Here is a 20577-nt window from a genome sequence, read left to right as displayed (position 1 = left end):
ATCCTTGGGACCCAGAGGTGGGGACATATGCATGATCCTGAAAATCCGAGAGTCAAAATGGATGTCGTTCTTCGACTCCATCAATCACGGCCTGAATGAGCTGGACAGCAGGCATGCCCAATTAGCGGCCCTGTCCAGATAACTACATTGATCACATACACCAATTCTTCCTTTAATCTCTCTATCGTGTGGTATTGTGACCTATACCTGTTTACATATGATGTCAGACAATTGTACCCTCATGTCAGAGTGGTAACTGTTTCACAATCAATTATTGTTTGCTAGCATTGTGTATAGAGGTCTTTGAATACAACTGTGTTTCATGTGCCACCATTTGCAACACAACCCAGACCTGACTTGGGGCGCCTCACCCTCATGTTCGAGAGGTGCGTGCCCTCAGAACTCAAGCATGGTATTCCACTTTGGTTTAAAGATAACACCTGATTTGGGTCGCTTCACCCTCATGTTCGAGAGGTGCACACCTCTACAAACTTAGCATCAAATGCAATTTCTGAGTAGTGCTGGTTGGATTGTATCTCACATCATTATGAGTGTGTAATAACTTCAATTGATAATAGATGCTTCACACTAATAGTAAAAAGGTGCGCTCCCGCCATACCATCAGGTCGTTGTACCCAAAGATCAATATTTTGGTAAATGGCGCCATCATGAACATGTTAGTTTAATATGAGTACATTATTTGAGGGTTCAGTAAGCAGTAGTAGTCTTTCTATACTTACTATACCCACGCATCCAACGTTAGCAGATGCTTATGCGTGCGGTACCCACTGAGTCTTTCTACTATGGTCACTCTAACGCATCTCGCGTTAGTCTACGTGCATGCGGCTCTTTATAAACATCAACGCCCCTGAGTGACGCGTTTGCAGATTCACTCAGCATACCAGCCGGACCCTCCATTGATTGAAGGCGGCTTCCCTCCAAGGTAACAATAGAATAGACTGGTGCGTTGGGGTAGTCTGTCCCCATACGTACCGCGCTTTCATTACTTCGTGCCCTCATGTCATTTGAGGCATTCCATACCACAGCTGCAGTTTCATTTGCTGCCCCGATCCCGTCCGTGACCATACGGACACAAGTCAAACCTCATGTGAGTATAGATGGTAACTGCAGATCCGTACTGTGTGCAGCTATCCGTAACCGGGTACTGATGCTGCCTCCTCCTGTTTTTAAATGTTTTTTAGAGTACTTTTGAACCACGAGGCAGTTCGGATCGCATGGTTACATTGATTGGACCACCTCGATCCTCATATTGTAAGTCGTTTGAGCTTTTGAGGCAATTTTTGGCAATTTTATTCAGATTCGAACGTTCTCGAGCATAAAATGGCCCCGCCCTCTTTGTAAGTTTTTTACAGACTTTACCTTCTTCCACCAAGCTTGGAGCCGGATGGCCCAACATTATTTTCATGGTATTTACCTTGTTTTATCCCTGAATAGACTCTAATTCCATTTGCGTTTTTTCCAAATAATCACTATCGTCGTCTCTATTGTTTTAAGTTTCCCATGCCCTTTCACTTTTCCCACACGATCATTGTCCTGATGAAGACCCCGCTTTAAGGTCGCATTGATACCTACCACATCATTTGGGGTCGAAACGTCGACAACTGTCTTCCCCCCAACCAGCTTGCGCCTTCCAAATATAGAACATTGATTGTAGCGCATGTAGCATGGTTTAGGTCTGAATGTGTTTTGAACATTGTTGGTTCTCATAGCATTTGGCTCCTTTGATGCCAAGAAAGGAATTGTAGTGGTGATGTTAATGAACATTCTCCTTGTTTACAATTGCGACAATACTGTACATATTTTATCTTATATTCACTCTCTCACTCTCTTGGGGCACCACTTGCACTTTATCTGAAAAGTAATGTGTATAATGAAACACAGTGTGATTAAAAACAGCAAGTTTAGTGCAATTCGTTTTCTCTCGCTTAATTGGTTATAAGTGTTTTACATATATATTGTGTTTCTCTCACAAACACTTGCTACTGGGACCCCTTTTCTCTGTACCATATAGCACCCAGGTCCCAGTGACTGTTATGGGTATACCCTTCCACTGTAACACACTGTCATAATATCCAGCAACTCTATAATGCACTAGCTGATAGACTTGAAGAACCGGTGTAAAATATGCTGACTGACATTGATAAGGTGTTTGACTCGGTCAGCGGGGAATACATGTTCATCCTCCTTGCGCTCCTGAATTTTGGCCAATATTTCTTTCTTACCTCGGGTTGCTCTACACAGGCTTAACAGACTCTGTGTGGGTGACGAGACCTTGATCGAACATGTTTCCCCTGAAGAGGGGGATGCAACAGGACTGCCTTGTCTTCCCTGCTGTTTGTCCTTGGCATGGAGCCGCTGGCTGTATGGGTGAAGATGGACGTACAAGTGAGGGGATTCGAATGGGAGAAGGACACCCAAACAGGATCACACTCTATGTGGATGATGTTCTTTTCCTTCTCACTACACCTGACTCCACTTGGCTTAGATTATTGCACATCATCCAAATCTTCAGTGAAACATCAGGCCGCCACATAAACAACTCTAAGTCTACAGTGTTTGCACTGGATTCCAGCCCTCACATGCTCAGTTGGGCATCCGAACTGCAGGACATTCCCTGTTGTTTCCAATACCTTGAGGTGTTCATACCTCCAGAGGAGATGGTGGCATGGACAGCCAATATGGCGCCGGTGTTTGCCCCCATGCTGGAGTACATGAAAATCTGGACGGCACTCCCGCTGTCCTTAACCGGACACTCAGGCATATTTAAGATGGTGTATCTACCCAGGCTCTTTCACCAACTGCAAAAATTCCCATACGATGATCCACTGTGGTAGTTCCATAAAATAAACTCAATTCTAAATGTCTTCATGTTGGAGGGGGACTCCCTGAGTGGCCCTTAGCAAATGTTTCCAGCCCACATATTGTGGGGCATCGCAGTATCTGATGTAGAATCCTACTATCACCCAATTCATCTTCTTATTTTAAATGATTGGTGGGGTGGAACGTGGGGAGACCCGGCATATGACTTAGATAGATGGATGATGGGTAAAACTCCCCTCAAGACATACTTGTATGGTGAGAGGAGGGGTCTTCCCCCAGCTACCAGAGTGATGCTTACTTGTGGCGTTCCTCCCTTCGCCGACTGAAGTGGTGGGTTAGATTAGAGCAAAAACATTTGTGGCCGGCCACTTGTTCCCACAGGTGGTCACACTAGAGGGATTCCGTTCTGGAAATGGAACCTTATCGTGATCTCCACCTTGGTGGATGCGATGCAGGGTGCGATCCTCAAAACATTCCGGTCCCTTCAGACAGAGCATCAATTACACCATATTCAATTCCATAAATATTTTCTGCTCCGCCATGCGCGGACCCCATATGTCGCCACTCACGGAGCTTCCTGAATTCAACCCATTGGAGAGCAAACTTCTCATGGTGACCTCAGGGATCACAAAAATACTAACATGTATCAGTCCCTGATCACTAATCAACCTGACACATTCAATCACCTCCTGTGGCATGGGAAGCTGATGTGGGGTAGTTGGAAAATGAGGATTGGACAGGTATCTATGAATGCTATGTGCTGCGGCTGTGGCGGCCAAGCTGAGACTGATTTAATTCACATACATACACAGAGTATATTGTATGCGACATAGGCTGTTGGGGATGGGGGTAATTGCGTCAGCAGTTTGCCTTTGCTGCTCAGCGATGGAGGGCATCCTTTTTCATAGTATTTGGAGCTATCCCAAGTTGGACACGTTTTGGCAGGGAGTACTGATGAGCATGGGTAGAGTCTTATCCTGGCAGGTCCCAAGGCACCCGCGTATTGCCCTCCTCCATCTCACGGATGACCTAGTTGGGGATAGGTAAAAACTGACCTTGCTTTACCTGGGTTTGACACTTGTAAAACGTGATATTGCCGGGGAATGGAGGGCATTTACCCCCCTCCTTGCCGGGGTGGAAAAAGGGGATGGAACACCTCATAGGGATAGAGATAGTAGTATATCAAGCGAGGGCCTTCCCCGTAAACACCTAAAGATATGGAGTGGGTGAGCTGACTACAGAGTTGTAGACCTGGGGCCAAACATTCATGCAGATGACTTACTTGATGGTGAACATTTGAACCTCCCAGGGAGGGGGCAGGACGTGTCAGGGTGGGTTGATGGGTTTGCAAATTTGAATTCCTTTAAGTCGGATGGAGGTCATGAGGCTGGGGGTGGGGGTGGGGGTGGTGGCGGTCACAGGGGGAAGGCATATTTGGCTGTCTGGGTTTGTTATTATTAACTTTTTCTTTTTCATTGATAAAAAGCTTAACGTCTGCCATGTTGGCCAAGTTGTATGTGGCATTTGCAAAAAAAGAAATAAAATATGTTTTAAAAAAAAGAGTGAAAAGTGTTGGTACTCAAAGCCTGACAGTACCTGATCTTTCAAAGGACATGCTTAATACAAAACGTGCACATGATGGGAATGTGCAGTATTAAAATTCCATCAGCAAAACTATGCAAAGTTCGCACATTTTTTATCTTGGGAAAGTTGCAAAGTTTTTAAACATTGTATAGGCTTGCCAGAAAAGAAAAGAATGTTTCCCCTCAAAAAATATTAAAACGTTGTAATATAACTTTACTGCATTATTTTTATTTTATTTTTTTGCTTGAGAATTCAAACAAAAATTTTCATTTTGAGTTCTTTTCTCCTCAAAGTTATCTCTAATTTTAGCATTTTTACATATTTTTTAAAAACTTTGCAAAAGGTGTGTGAATTATGAAGCTCGTAAACTTCTAAACAAATCTTTGTGAACTTTGGAGAAAGTAAGTCCTAAAAGGTCAGCCATCCGTCATATCTGTTCATAATCATACTTAGATATAAGGGAACCTCCTCTAAGGTGGCATATATGCTCATACCTAGAGCACTGATTAAATAAAGGATAAACTTCACCAATTATATTGTTAGGTAGTTGAAGACTTCACTGCTGCATCTACTCCACTCACACTATCCTGCCGCTTGTACCCACTGCTGTTCCATCACATCATACCCTGCTGACTGCTTAAAAACAGTGGTAACAGTGATGCAGTTATTTAAGTGGCACCCCCGTAAATGAGCTGTGACAGGTACAGGGACATTCTATTTAAAGACACACAGGAAGGAGAGGAAGAGAGGGTACAAAGTTAGCTCCCTAGTTTAAAAACAAAAAGGTGAAAAAAGCAAAGTTGAAGGAGATGGGTCACTAGAACAGTTATGGCTAACGTCTAGGCCTGGGCGATAAATTTCGTTCCTCTGGCGGAATTTGCGGAATTTGGGTAATTTTGCGTTCTGCTGAGAACGCAAAATTGCCCAAAAATCTGCATTCCGCGGCTTCGCAAAATTTTTTGCTTGTTCGCGTTCTCAAATGCGTGTTCGCGAGATATTTCCCCCCCGAGCATGCAAACAGCGATTGCGAACAGTAAAAAAACATCGTGAACAAGCAATTCTGCACGTTCGCTGAATTTTTGCGTGTTCGCGGAGGTTTTTTACCGTTTCGCGGAGATTTGCATAATTCCGCCCACCCCTACTAACGTCCGCCTCTAATTAACAGCAGTGCGCTGCCGCTCTGCTACAAAAACAAAATACACAACACAGAAGATAAGAGCAGACTTGAATTTTAAGAATAAATAATAAGGTTTGCAGGTAAATGAGGGGGTGAACACTTCGCTGCGCGAGAGTCTCAGTCTTTGCTTGCTGTGGTATCCTTCCCACGCTGAGTTGCCATAGAATTATATTGTTACTACTAATGTATTTTGGAGTTGGAAGGCAGATAAAATATAATGGCCGAAGCAAAATAAAAATTCTAATAGATCTCTTTCTGCTACCTTGTTTTCTGTGCCATGTATTCCAGAGCTTATGAGAACAAATTGAAGACAAGTAAATAAAAGGGGGGAAAACTTTGCAGCTGACGCTACGATCTTAATCGTGACCCTTTGATATATGTCGATCTGTTCCTATCACTGATCTAACATTTAATCAGTTTATGCAATATGAGATATCATTACAATTTCTGGCAAAGTGTCATGCACGCTGGATCAGTGTCCAGCATCATTCTCCTATTGGCTAGCATCCTTCAGCTGTTATTGCCAGATATAACAAATATAACAAATCTTTCAATGAAGGCTTACTATCCTAAAGTTTTAGCTATATGCCTAAAAATATTACTAACCTCCAAACCAAAGCAAACATTGAGCCTTTATCTAATATGACTTTTATTTTCAAATAACTCACAAGAAAACAACGTTTGTTCAAGTCCAATGAATGAATACATTTGCAGTGGGGACAATTGGATAGTTGATAGGTAGGGCAAATGCACAGCGTTTTTCCGTGATAGTTTAAACAATTAGTTTGTTTGTTTGTGGTGCTCCAAAGGTGACGTCGAGAGTCCTGCGACGTCTAACTGGCATAGATTGAGGAGTGAAGCTAGTGAGCCACTAGCGACATCCCTTTAGGCACACATCATCCTCGTCTTTTTACATTGAAAAAGGCTTCCACACTTTCTTCACTTAGTTCATGGAAATTTTATTGGTTCTTTAATTTTCCTTCTAATGATTTTCAATCATGATTTAAGGTTTTCAACATATCTTAACTTCAGACCATGTCTTATAATGCATTTCGGGCATTTGGTGTATGCCCTTCGTCAGGGACCAGACTCTACAAAAATGTATATAAACATGATATTAGGATACTGTTTTCTCGTAATGCTTCAAACAGTAAATAATCAACATAAATAAATGCAATATTCAAACCAATAGTTGCGTGTGTCTCTAACATCTCCTATGTATTAGTTATAGTATCATCTTCGCTATGAGTATACCAAGTTCATACTATTCGTAAATATATAAACAATTATGTACGGAAACGTTGTTTCACTTACAGGTCTTTCGTCTTGATGTCGATATGGGTCTGTGAAAAAAAAAATTGAGTCGGAGTTCGGTGTAAGTTAGTCGTGTCAAGCGGTTTCAAAAGGTGCTGGTGGGGGGTAAGGGGCGAGAGTGATTCACTGACCTTGGTATTAGTATGTTGGCGTTTTGCTAATTTTCCTGCTTGCTTCCTTCCGTCAGCATGGAATGAATCTAGCCGTTTGTTTGGTGTTCAAACGGATTGCGGTCACGTGGTTATAGATATGGACAACCGACTTGTTGTTGTGAGCGGTTGTGTTGGGTACACTGGGATCTTTCTCACTGTTTCGCAGGTGGCGGGTTCATTAGGGTGCTATCTGCTAGGAAATGGTGAAGTGCATGGTGTTTGTTAAATTAAATATGTGACAAAAAATGTGTTGCGTTAAAAAAACGATCTCTGAAAAATGATGGCATGCACTGTGGGGCAAGAACCCGCACGTCACGGTTTGTGTTATGCCTGTGTTAGTCTGGTGTGCTATGGGTCTAGATGCTGTTGGGACTAATTCTGTATGTGGTTAAGCGAAGATGTTATGGATGTATATCAACATTGGTTGGTAGTACCTTTACAATATAACAATGTAGTATCTGTATTATTGCAGACACAGGAATTACAGTTATGTCATTAGAGCTATCTCATAGGTAACATGACAGTTCAATCCTATCGTTTAAGCCGAAAGGCTTTTGTGTGGAAAGTTTTTGAATCCAGAAATTTTCTCTTCTCAGTAGGTGTTTTGTATTGTCTCTTCCTTCCATTTTCTGTGTTGTTTCTAGATTGATGAATTTTAATTGGGAGATGTTGTGGGATTCTTCCGCAAAGTGGGTCGATAGTGATGATTTGGTGTTTTTTAAACGGATGTTCGATTTGTGTTCTGTCAGTCGTACTTTCATGCGTCGTTCCGTTTTTCCCACGTATAGTTTTCCACATGGGCATTTTATTGCATATATCAGATTACTCGAGTCACATGTGAGGTTCACTTGGAGCTTGATTTCATTACCCTTCATTGGGTGATTTATCTTGTTTCCATTAATCACGCAATTACAATTGCCACAGTTTAAGCAGGGTTTGGTTCCTGAATATTCTATGCTTGGTGAAGGTTTGTTTTGGAGAATTTCTCCCAGGTTTCGTGCTCTCGTGAATGCGAATATAGGTGGTAGTTTGAAAATTTGCTTGAAATCCGGTTCCATGTTTAGTAGTGTCCAATGTTTCATGATGATAGTTTTGTATTTTTTGCTGGAGGTTGAGAATTTTGAGACTACCACAGTACGTGTCTGTTCTGTCTTCACTTTAGTAGATAAGAGTTTGGTTCTAGTTAGGTTTTCAATGCGTTGTTTAGATTCTTCTATTAGATTTTGAGGGTACCCTCTGTTGATGAATTTTTGTGCTGTTTCCTTGATTCTTTGATCCAACAGATTCACGTTAGACGTAATTCTTTTCACTCTGGCCATCTGTGAGAATGGTAGGTTCCGTTTAAGATTAGGTTCGTGGAAGCTCGTATAGTGTAACATGTTGTTTTTGTCTGTGGTTTTTACATGTAGGTCTGTGGAGAATCCTTCTTCTGTTAAGGATACTTTGACGTCTAGAAAGTTGACTGAAGTTCCTGATATTTCCCAAGTTAGTTGGATCCGTTCGTCCACTTCGTTGAAGTTAGTTAATGCCTGTTGTAATGTTTCTTTTGAATTCGTCCAGATGATAAACAAATCATCTATATATCTGATGATCATTTTCAAGTTGTCAGTCCATTCTTTTTTAGAAAAGATATGATTGTTCTCATACCATTGCATGAAAATGTTCGCATAGACCGGCGCCGCCGAATTCCCCATGGCCATTCCGGTTAGTTGTTGGTACCATTTGTCCTGATACTTGAAATAGCTCTGATATAGTGTGAATAGCATGAGTTCCATGAGAAAGGTCTGGAAATTGAGGTCTAGTTCTGTGTTTAATAGTGCCTCTTCCATCGCCATTATTCCTAAACTGTGTGGTATGCTGGTATATAATGAGCGCACATCTGCGGTGCAGAGTATGATGTTTTCATGTGGCTCTATTGTCACTTCTTGTAGTTTAAGTAGGAATTGTGTAGTGTCCTTGACATATGTTTTCATAGCTTGCACCGAAGGTTGGAGGTATTTGTCTAGGAGTTGACCTATTGGTTCATGCAAACTTCCTCGTGTTGAGACGATGGGTCTCATAGGTGGGTCCTTGATATTCTTATGGATTTTTGGTACCATTCGTAGAGTGGGGCTCCTTGGGTTCGATTTAAGTAAGAAGTTTTTTGTTCTGTCAGTGATGGTGCCCTGTTGGTGGGCCCTTTCGATAATGATTCTTAGATGTTTCATGTATTTTGCTGTGGGATTGTTCTCCAATTCCATGTATGTGTTGGAGTCTACAATATGTTCCATCACTTTCGTTTGGTACATAGATTTGTTCATAATGACGAGTGCGCCACCTTTGTCAGCCTTGGTGCTAATGATGTTGTCATTGGTTGCTAATTTCCGTAATGTGTCCAGGTCCTTTTGGGTTGTGTTCCTTTTTCTCGTTTTGGGATGTTTGAGCTTCGTTAAATCTTGTTTGACCACGTTTTCAAAGAGATCGAGTGTTTTGTGGCTTACAGGTGCTTGGAAGCTGCTAGGTGTTCGTAGGCCTAGTAATTGATCTTGTTCTTTTTTGGGTTGTTCCGGGAGTACATTGTCAAAAAAATGTCTGAGCCTCAGTTTGCGCATAAGTTTGAAGAAGCTCACTTCTATTTCCAAGTTGTCTGTGGTTGTCGTGGGTACAAAGGATGTCCCCTTTTGTAGGAGATTTAGTTTGTAAGTGTTAAGGTGGTAGTCGCTTATATTAATCACTAGTTTTTCTATGTCTGATTCTTTTTCGTTTTCTTCTCTTTCTCTTTGTTGGTTCCTGTCACACTCCTCGTGATTGGTGGGTCCCTGTCTTTTTCCTTTCCTTTGTCCTCTCCGGGGTCTCCTTTTTGTGATTGGCCCTGTTCTAAAAAAGGATTAGTTTCAGTTGGTGCACTAGTAGTTGGTTGTTCCGCTGGGGTTGTGTCTTGTGATTTCTCTCTAGGTTGTGTTTTACGTGGTCTTTGGTTGGTTTCCCGTTGAGGATGTGTCTGTGTTGGAATTATATGTTCGGTTCCTTCTTTTTTGTACGTATATATCAGCCCACGTATAGACTTCTCCTAGTCTATAGTCGAGGGTGTCCCTCTTAAATTTTCGTATTTTGCGTTCGTTGATTTCTCTTGAATGTTTTTGTATTTTGGTTTGTATATCCTCTAATGTTGTTTTTAGTTCTTCTTCTGACATCATTTTTGATAGATCATTAGATACCTCCTCGATTTCTGTGGTTAAGTCGTCAAGAATAGACGATAATTCCTCAATGATTAATAAAATGAGGTCGAGCGAGCATTTGTTAAGGATTTCAAACCAGCATTCCTGAAATTTTTTTGAATGTTTACAGAGGGATGGTTTCAGGGCTATTCTTAGGCCTCGGGGTATGCGTTGGTTACGATGGTATTTAATGAGAGTGCTGGATTCAAAAACTTTCCACACAAAAGCCTTTCGGCTTAAACGATAGGATTGAACTGTCATGTTACCTATTAGATAGCTCTAATGACATAACTGTAATTCCTGTGTCTGCAATAATACAGATACTACATTGTTATATTGTAACGGTACTACCAACCAATGTTGATATACATCCATAACATCTTCGCTTAACCACATACAGAATTAGTCCCAACAGCATTTAGACCCTTAGCACACCAGACTAACACAGGCATAACACAAACCGTGACGTGCGGGTTCTTGCCCCACAGTGCATGCCATCATTTTTCAGAGATCGTTTTTTTAACGCAACACATTTTTAGTCACATATTTAATTTAACAAACACCATGCACTTCACCATTTCCTAGCAGATAGCACCCTAATGAAACCCGCCACCTGCGAAACAGTGAGAAAGATACCAGTGTACCCAACACAACCGCTCACAACAACAAGTCTGTTGTCCATATCTATAACCACGTGACCGCGATCCGTTTGAACACCAAACAAACGGCTAGATTCATTCCATGCTGACGGAAGGAAGCAAGCAGGAAAATTAGCAAAACGCCAACATACTAATACCAAGGTCAGTGAATCACTCTCGCCCCTTACCCCACACCAGCACCTTTTGAAACCGCTTGACACAACTAACTTACACCGAACTCCGACTCAATTTTTATTTATTTTTCACAGACCCATATCGACATCAAGACGAAAGACCTGTAAGTGAAACAACGTTTCCGTACATAATTGTTTATATATTTACGAATAGTATGAACTTGGTATACTCATAGCGAAGATGATACTATAACTAATACATAGGAGATGTTAGAGACACACGCAACTATTGGTTTGAATATTGCATTTATTTATGTTGATTATTTACTGTTTGAAGCATTACGAGAAAACAGTATCCTAATATCATGTTTATATACATTTTTGTAGAGTCTGTTCCCTGACGAAGGGCATACACCAAATGCCCGAAATGCATTATAAGACATGGTCTGAAGTTAAGATATGTTGAAAACCTTAAATCATGATTGAAAATCATTAGAAGGAAAATTAAAGAACCAATAAAATTTCCATGAACTAAGTGAAGAAAGTGTGGAAGCCTTTTTCAATGTAAAAAGACGAGGATGATGTGTGCCTAAAGGGATGTCGCTAGTGGCTCACTAGCTTCACTCCTCAATCTATGCCAGTTAGACGTCGCAGGACTCTCAACGTCACCTTTGGAGCACCACAAACAAACAAACTAATTGTTTAAACTATCACGGAAAAACGCTGTGCATTTGCCCTACCTATCAACAATTGTTACCTATCAGCGTCCACAGGACAAATAGCACGCCCTTAAAAAACCACGATCAACAACAATGAGTAATTATGAAGAGATATCCAAAAGCACAGAGCCCAGAGCCTCCACTTTTGCATTCAAAGCAGACGAAGCAGATCGTATATACTCACTCATCAGGGAAGAACTAGCACAGGAAACTACAAGCAGGTCAAAAGAGCAAAATATAAGACAATTACTCTATCTCAGTAAAAGAAAAGTCAACCAACAGCTTCATGCAAGCACTCTCATTAAATACCATCGTAACCAACGCATACCCTGAGGCCTAAGAATAGCCCTGAAACCATCCCTCTGTAAACATTCAAAAAAAATTCAGGAACGCTGGTTTGAAATCCTTAACAAATGCTCGCTCGACCTCATTTTATTAATCATTGAGGAATTATCGTCTATTCTTGACGACTTAACCACAGAAATCGAGGAGGTATCTAATGATCTATCAAAAATGATGTCAGAAGAAGAACTAAAAACAACATTAGAGGATATACAAACCCAAATACAAAAACATTCAAGAGAAATCAACGAAAGCAAAATACGAAAATTTAAGAGGGACACCCTCGACTATAGACTAGGAGAAGTCTATACGTGGGCTGATATATACGCACAAAAAAGAAGGAACCGACCATATAATTCCAACACAGACACATCCTCAACGGGCAGTGAAACCAACCAAAGACCACGTAAAACACAACCTAGAGAGAAATCACAAGACACAACCCCAGCGGAACAACCAACTACTAGTGCACCAACTGAAACTAATCCTTTTTTAGAACAGGGCCAATCACAAAAAGGAGACCCCGGAGAGGACAAAGGAAAGGAAAAAGACAGGGACCCACCAATCACGAGGAGCGTCCAGGAACCAACAAAGAGAAAGAGAAGAAAAAGAAAAAGAATCAGACATAGAAAAACTAGTGATTAACATAAGCGACTACCACCTTAACACTTACGAACTAAATCTCCTACAAAAGGGGACATCCTTTGTACCCACGACAACCACAGTCATCTTGGAAATAGAAGTGAGCTTCTTCAAAACTTATGCGCAAACTGAGGCTCAGACATTTTTTTGACAATGTACTCCCGGAACAACCCAAAAAAGAACAAGATCAATTACTAGGCCTACGAACACCTAGCAGCTTCCAAGCACCTGTAAGCCACAAAACACTCGATCTCTTTGAAAACGTGGTCAAACAAGATTTAACGAAGCTCAAACATCCCAAAACGAGAAAAAGGAACACAACCCAAAAGGACCTGGACACATTACGGAAATTAGCAACCAATGACAACATCATTAGCACCAAGGCTGACAAAGGTGGCACACTCGTCATTATGAACAAATCTATGTACCAAACGAAAGTGATGGAACATATTGCAGACTCCAACACATACATGGAATTGGAGAACAATCCCACAGCAGAATACATGAAACATCTAAGAATCATTATCGAAAGGGCCCACCAACAGGGCACCATCACTGACAGAACAAAAAACGTCTTACTTAAATCGAACCCAAGGAGCCCCACTCTACGAATGGTACCAAAAATCCATAAGAATATCAAGGACCCACCTATGAGACCCATCGTCTCAACACGAGGAAGTTTGCATGAACCAATAGGTCAACTCCTAGACAAATACCTCCAACCTTCGGTGCAAGCTATGAAAACATATGTCAAGGACACTACACAATTCCTACTTAAACTACAAGAAGTGACAATAGAGCCACATGAAAACATCATACTCTGCACCGCAGATGTGCGCTCATTATATACCAGCATACCACACAGTTTAGGAATAATGGCGATGGAAGAGGCACTATTAAACACAGAACTAGACCTCAATTTCCAGACCTTTCTTATGGAACTCATGCTATTCACACTATATCAGAGCTATTTCAAGTATCAGGACAAATGGTACCAAAAACTAACCGGAATGGCCATGGGGAATTCGGCGGCGCCGGTCTATGCGAACATTTTCATGCAATGGTATGAGAACAATCATATCTTTTCTAAAAAAGAATGGACTGACAACTTGAAAATGATCATCAGATATATAGATGATTTGTTTATCATCTGGACAAATTCAAAAGAAACATTACAACAGGCATTAACTAGCTTCAACGAAGTGGACGAACGCATCCAACTAACTTGGGAAATATCAGGAACTTCAGTCAACTTTCTAGACGTCAAAGTATCCTTAACAGAAGAAGGATTCTCCACAGACCTACATGTAAAAACCACAGACAAAAACAACATGTTACACTATACGAGCTTCCACGAACCTAATCTTAAACGGAACCTACCATTCTCACAGATGGCCAGAGTGAAAAGAATTACGTCTAACGTGAATCTGTTGGATCAAAGAATCAAGGAAACAGCACAAAAATTCATCAACAGAGGGTACCCTCAAAATCTAATAGAAGAATCTAAACAACGCATTGAAAACCTAACTAGAACCAAACTCTTATCTACTAAAGTGAAGACAGAACAGACACGTACTGTGGTAGTCTCAAAATTCTCAACCTCCAGCAAAAAATACAAAACTATCATCATGAAACATTGGACACTACTAAACATGGAACCGGATTTCAAATTTTCAAACTACCACCTATATTCGCATTCACAAGAGCACGAAACCTGGGAGAAATTCTCCAAAACAAACCTTCACCAAGCATAGAATATTCAGGAACCAAACCCTGCTTAAACTGTGGCAATTGTAATTGCGTGATTAAGGGAAACAAGATAAATCACCCAATGAAGGGTAATGAAATCAAGCTCCAAGTGAACGCCACATGCGACTCGAGTAATCTGATATATGCAATAAAATGCCCATGTGGAAAACTATACGTGGGAAAAACGGAACGACGCATGAAAGTACGACTGACAGAACACAAATCGAACATCCGTTTTAAAAAACACCAAATCATCACTATCGGCCCACTTTGCGGAAGAATCCCACAACATCTCCCAATTAAAATTCATCATTCTAGAAACAACACAGAAAATGGAAGGAAGAGACAATACAAAACACCTACTGAGAAGAGAAAATTTCTGGATTCAAAAACTTTCCACACAAAAGCCTTTCGGCTTAAACGATAGGATTGAACTGTCATGTTACCTATGAGATAGCTCTAATGACATAACTGTAATTCCTGTGTCTGCAATAATACAGATACTACATTGTTATATTGTAAAGGTACTACCAACCAATGTTGATATACATCCATAACATCTTCGCTTAACCACATACAGAATTAGTCCCAACAGCATCTAGACCCATAGCACACCAGACTAACACAGGCATAACACAAACCGTGACGTGCGGGTTCTTGCCCCACAGTGCATGCCATCATTTTTCAGAGATCGTTTTTTTAACGCAACACATTTTTAGTCACATATTTAATTTAACAAACACCATGCACTTCACCATTTCCTAGCAGATAGCACCCTAATGAACCCGCCACCTGCGAAACAGTGAGAAAGATACCAGTGTACCCAACACAACCGCTCACAACAACAAGTCTGTTGTCCATATCTATAACCACGTGACCGCGATCCGTTTGAACACCAAACAAACGGCTAGATTCATTCTATGCTGACGGAAGGAAGCAAGCAGGAAAATTAGCAAAACGCCAACATACTAATACCAAGGTCAGTGAATCACTCTCGCCCCTTACCCCCCACCAGCACCTTTTGAAACCGCTTGACACAACTAACTTACACCGAACTCCGACTCAATTTTTTTTTTTTTCACAGACCCATATCGACATCAAGACGAAAGACCTGTAAGTGAAACAACGTTTCCGTACATAATTGTTTATATATTTACGAATAGTATGAACTTGGTATACTCATAGCGAAGATGATACTATAACTAATACATAGGAGATGTTAGAGACACACGCAACTATTGGTTTGAATATTGCATTTATTTATGTTGATTATTTACTGTTTGAAGCATTACGAGAAAACAGTATCCTAATATCATGTTTATATACATTTTTGTAGAGTCTGTTCCCTGACGAAGGGCATACACCAAATGCCCGAAATGCATTATAAGACATGGTCTGAAGTTAAGATATGTTGAAAACCTTAAATCATGATTGAAAATCATTAGAAGGAAAATGAAAGAACCAATAAAATTTCCATGAACTAAGTGAAGAAAGTGTGGAAGCCTTTTTCAATGTAAAAAGATGAGGATGATGTGTGCCTAAAGGGATGTCGCTAGTGGCTCACTAGCTTCACTCCTCAATTTATGACAATTGGATAGTACCATCTCAGGCACTTGCATCTTGAAAGATGGGTGCTATTGCTTTGGAGGTTAGAACAAAATGATGCTTATTTGACAGATGCAGTGTATGCACAGAATAGTAATTCCCACTGTTTTATTGGGAAAGTAAAAAGCTCCAATGTACATGTCTGAGATTCAGCCTCTCTTCACTGTCTTGGTCAATCGGGAGCTCATGAGGTGTCAGTATCTGATCAATGGTTTGCGACCTCAATTGCGACTGTAAAACATTGATACATTTAATTGTGAATCTCAAATAGAAGGGGGCCTCTCTTTTATGCCTCTTCTACTTGCCATTTGTAATGGGCACCCAAGCCCCTTTTTTGAGTCGTAAAAGAGGTTTTGTACAAGTTAAAACACTCAAACCCTGTGATTTTGAGAATTGAATCCAAGTGGTCAGTACCTTGAAAAGAGTTGCATGAATTAAATTTCAAAATCCCCAAACAGTAATGGATCCAAAAGTGGTAAGAAGTAATTTAGAAATAGCTCAGTCTTGTTATAGTTTTAATATAGAATGAAGATATGTAATGTATTTACTGACTGTGAGAAGTTGGCCTGGTATATGATGCTCACTAGTTCTAGTGATCACCTTGTACCATGCCAAGCAACCCTTATGATGATTGGTTGTAAGTCAACCTTAAAAGACCAGCTATCCTAGTAGCGTGGACAAAGCAGTCTTAGGCTAAACTCTGTAAAGGCATGTGAAGCAAGCTGTTTTACCATTCACAATCCCCTTGAATACCAAATGAAAGAACACCACACATATATATTGAAAATATATATATATTTATTTACTACAAAATCCCGTATACTCTTTATGAGCACAGAAGCAAATGCGTTAAAACAAAACACAGTTTAAATATACAAAAGTTGCCCAATATGGATGAGCCCTAGGGGCCACTTAAACCGTATACTAAAATAGTGGTATAAGAACCACCAATAGGAAAGGAAAGAGGCCTAGGGCCTGGGGAATCGCTGGAGCTGTTCGGGACTAACAGTGAAGAAGTCGAGAAAAGCCCGCGGGACTCGGGTGCAGCGCTTAGAGTGCACGCATGCACCAATGCAATGTCAAAGGTGCGTAAAAGTTTCAAAGTTAGTGTTTAAGGAACCTTCCGATGGACCTACAAGGACAAAACTTTAGACACAGGCACTAGAGGTATATACCAGTGTGGGAACACCAGCGTTGCTGAGTTACCTCACCCACAGGAAGCGGGTGCACAGGTGCGAAGTAGTGTCGGGTTTCGTCACGCAGGTCGATGGTGCTTGGAGCTGAAGATGCTGCAGGCGGGTCGTCGTGGAGAGTTCCGGTGGATCCAAGGGTGGATCTGAAGAGGTGAAGACCTGAAAGCAGAGGGGACAATGTTCAAAGTCACTAGCCAGTGACTACCGTGGAACCAGGATGGAACCAGGCAATGTCGGGTGCAAACAGGTGAAGAAGTGAAGATTGTCTCTGCAGCCACGTGGACACGAAGAGGTCAAGGATGTCCAGGCGTTGGTCACGTGCTGTTCCACAAAGGCTCTCGCTGATGGCGGTGTCGGCATCTTGATTGGAGCAAACAGGCCTTGGCTAAAGCAAGCCACGCAGAAATCGATGCAAGCTTCTCACTCGGACCAGCAAGGTCAGAGCGGGTGCTCCTTTTCAGGGGAGCAAGGGCCAGTCTGGAGCAACCAGACCAGCGGTGTTGTTTGTAGTTTTTGTCGCCAAGATGGCCGCTAGCCACGTGGCAAGTGGCCGGGAGGGCGCGTCAAGTGGCAAAGTGCAGAAGGGCCCCACGCAGATAGTGGAGATGCTGGGAGGCTGATCTTTGGTGCAGATGCTGCTCGGTGGTGGGGCTTCTCAAACCCCAAAGCACAGCGCCGAGGGTGCCTCAGGTGCTGCGCAGTCAGCTTCTCGGGGGTCTTTCAAGATGGCCGGTCCCACGTCTCTCGGTGCCTCCACGGGTCTCTTCTTTTCAGGGACTGTGGATCGAGCTGTGAGAATCTAGGTCTGGGAATCTAGGTCTGGGAATCTAGGTCTTGTTGGGCTCTGGGCTCGGGCTCCGGCGGGAGGCGGCGGTAAAGCAGATGTCGAGTTGCTGGTTGGTGCCTGTATTCACAGGGTGGTCACTCCTTGGCCACAAGGGAGATTCTCTTTAGTCTTCTGTGCAGCAGAATGTCGAAGTCCAGTTTTCTTCTTAGTTTCAAGTCGAGTTCAGGATGATCTGAAGTCTTGGGACACAGCTCCTACTCTTATTCCAAATCTAGGGGCCGGATTACCTGCTAGGTCCCTCCTCTGGGTGGGACCAGGAAGGGGGGTGGTTACACCTCCTTTCCTTTGTCCAGCTTCGCGCCAAGACTGGGGCTGGGGAGCCCCAGCACCGGTTTGAACTGGCCTATGCACGGGGACACCTTGTGTGCCCCAGGCATGTCTCAATCTATTCAGCCCTGTCCTACCCAATACACAAAATCCTGTCTGGGGTGGTGCTAGCACCTCCCAAGGCAGGAAACCCTTTGTCCAAGCCTTCCTCGCTGGAAGGACTCCCAGCAGCAGGAGGTCAGACTTGTGTCTGTGGTGGCAGCATCCATTTTGTGATGCTGAGGCTCATGTTTAACTTTAACCGGGGTTCAGGTTATGTACATGTCGTGTCCCTCTAGAAGGGTGGAATGCTACCCCCGTCGCCAGAACTGGCGAGGGGGTAGTATTCCAATTCGTATGACACCTTACTCGACATGTTTTGATAAAGCCAAACCAAAGATAGCATTTAACCGCGAGGTTCATAATGCACTTAAGAGTATATGGTATGGCAGTATCATGGAAAAGCTAAAGGACGTGGTTCCGAAAGCTGCAGACAGGCTCAGCTCATGCTAGAGCACCATCTCACATATTTCCAAGCACTCTGCCTCCAGGATTGATGAGGCCTTCCATAGGAGTGGCTGATAGGAACATATGTGCCCATTTTAAGTTAGATATAGGCATACTATACCTAAGCAAGAGGTGATTACACCAACTTGCCCCAGCTGAGTGATCAGCCAGTTGTGTCAAATATGGAGGCCAGGCCAGGGGTGGCACAATACGTGCTGCAGCCCCTGGTAGGCCTTGGAAGCACCTATGCCCTGGGTACCTGGGTACACTGTTACAGGGGCCAATAAGGTGAACCAGTTCCAATTTCGTAATGCACCTAAAGTGCATTGGCATTAATTTAGAGAGAAAACAGCAGGCTGTGGGTCTGATTAGCAGGCCCACAGCCACATTAAGTCATAAACCAGTGAAGCAAAAAGCAAAAATTTGGGGTGACCATAGGATAGCAGACCCTACTCTCCTACACTGACCTCCTGTTTTATGTCTGACGTAGGAATATGGAAGGAGACTTTTCATTCCTTTGTTATATTAGACAAACAGAGGGAAAGGCACGAGAGGCTCCAAAGACCAAACGCACAAGCAGGACTTCCAGCGTAATCCAATGCAAAAAGAAGAAAAGAAGAGAATCTTATAGACCAAGAGATTTTTATGGGATAAGAGGAGCCGAGTACAAGAGTGAAGGGCACCCGTGGTTGATCCCACAACCTGAGGCTAGAGTAGTTTTGTTGCCTGAGGTGATCCCTCACAGAAATATACACTTGACACTGAAATAAGGTACAATCCTTTCACTACCAATCCAATACTGTTCCAAAAGGAAATAAATCTCCAATGTCTTGCAATTTGGCCTCAATAGGTTAGAGGGCATCCCTGAAAGTAGTCATTTTAGTTCCTGATCTATTCACACAACAAAGTTGTCCCCACTCCTTGTCCTAATAAATAAGAAATATTTAAAAAGAATATGACACTTTACTGTGCACGCATTTACAATGCGTGCCATTACCCCTAATTTTTTACTCCGCAAAATCTTTTAGAACACAGGGCATTACAACGCAATCCTTTACAAAGCATAGTCCATTACAACGCAATTTACTATTCTAACTCCACCAGGTCGTTGTAATGGGGAATGCGTTTTAATGGTTTGCGGTGTAAAGCCCTGCGTTGTAAAAGATTTTGCGGAGTAAAAAATGCGGGGAATGACATGCATTTTAATGCAGTTGTTGCAAAGGATGTTTACCATTTAAAAATCGTCAGTAAATTGCAGGGTAACCTTTCTTGTCACCATTAAGGCCAATCCCCTGTCCCATTAAGCAAACAAAAGAACATTAACCATTTCAAAGAACACGCCAGTACAAAGGAAATCATAAATGCAGAAAGTATAAAACCTGTGTTTAGCATTACCCAGATGATAAAATCCCATCCCATCAGGTCTTGTCACCATTAAACGATACAAAGAACATCACATACCCAGCACAATATGCTTTACTTATTTGTGCTAACCCCAATATGATTCCTCCCTAAAATACACTGGAGATTTGATTCTCCTTCTTGACAAGGGATGTTGTGAAAGTTGCATCACTATTCCGATCAACATCAAAACATTTGACCGAGAGTTTATTGAGGAATGGGCAATCAA

This window comes from Lissotriton helveticus, chromosome 5_1 (assembly GCF_964261635.1).
Source record: "Lissotriton helveticus chromosome 5_1, aLisHel1.1, whole genome shotgun sequence".
In the NCBI taxonomy this organism is placed as follows: domain Eukaryota; kingdom Metazoa; phylum Chordata; class Amphibia; order Caudata; family Salamandridae; genus Lissotriton; species Lissotriton helveticus.
Note: the sequence above shows the minus strand (reverse complement) of the source record.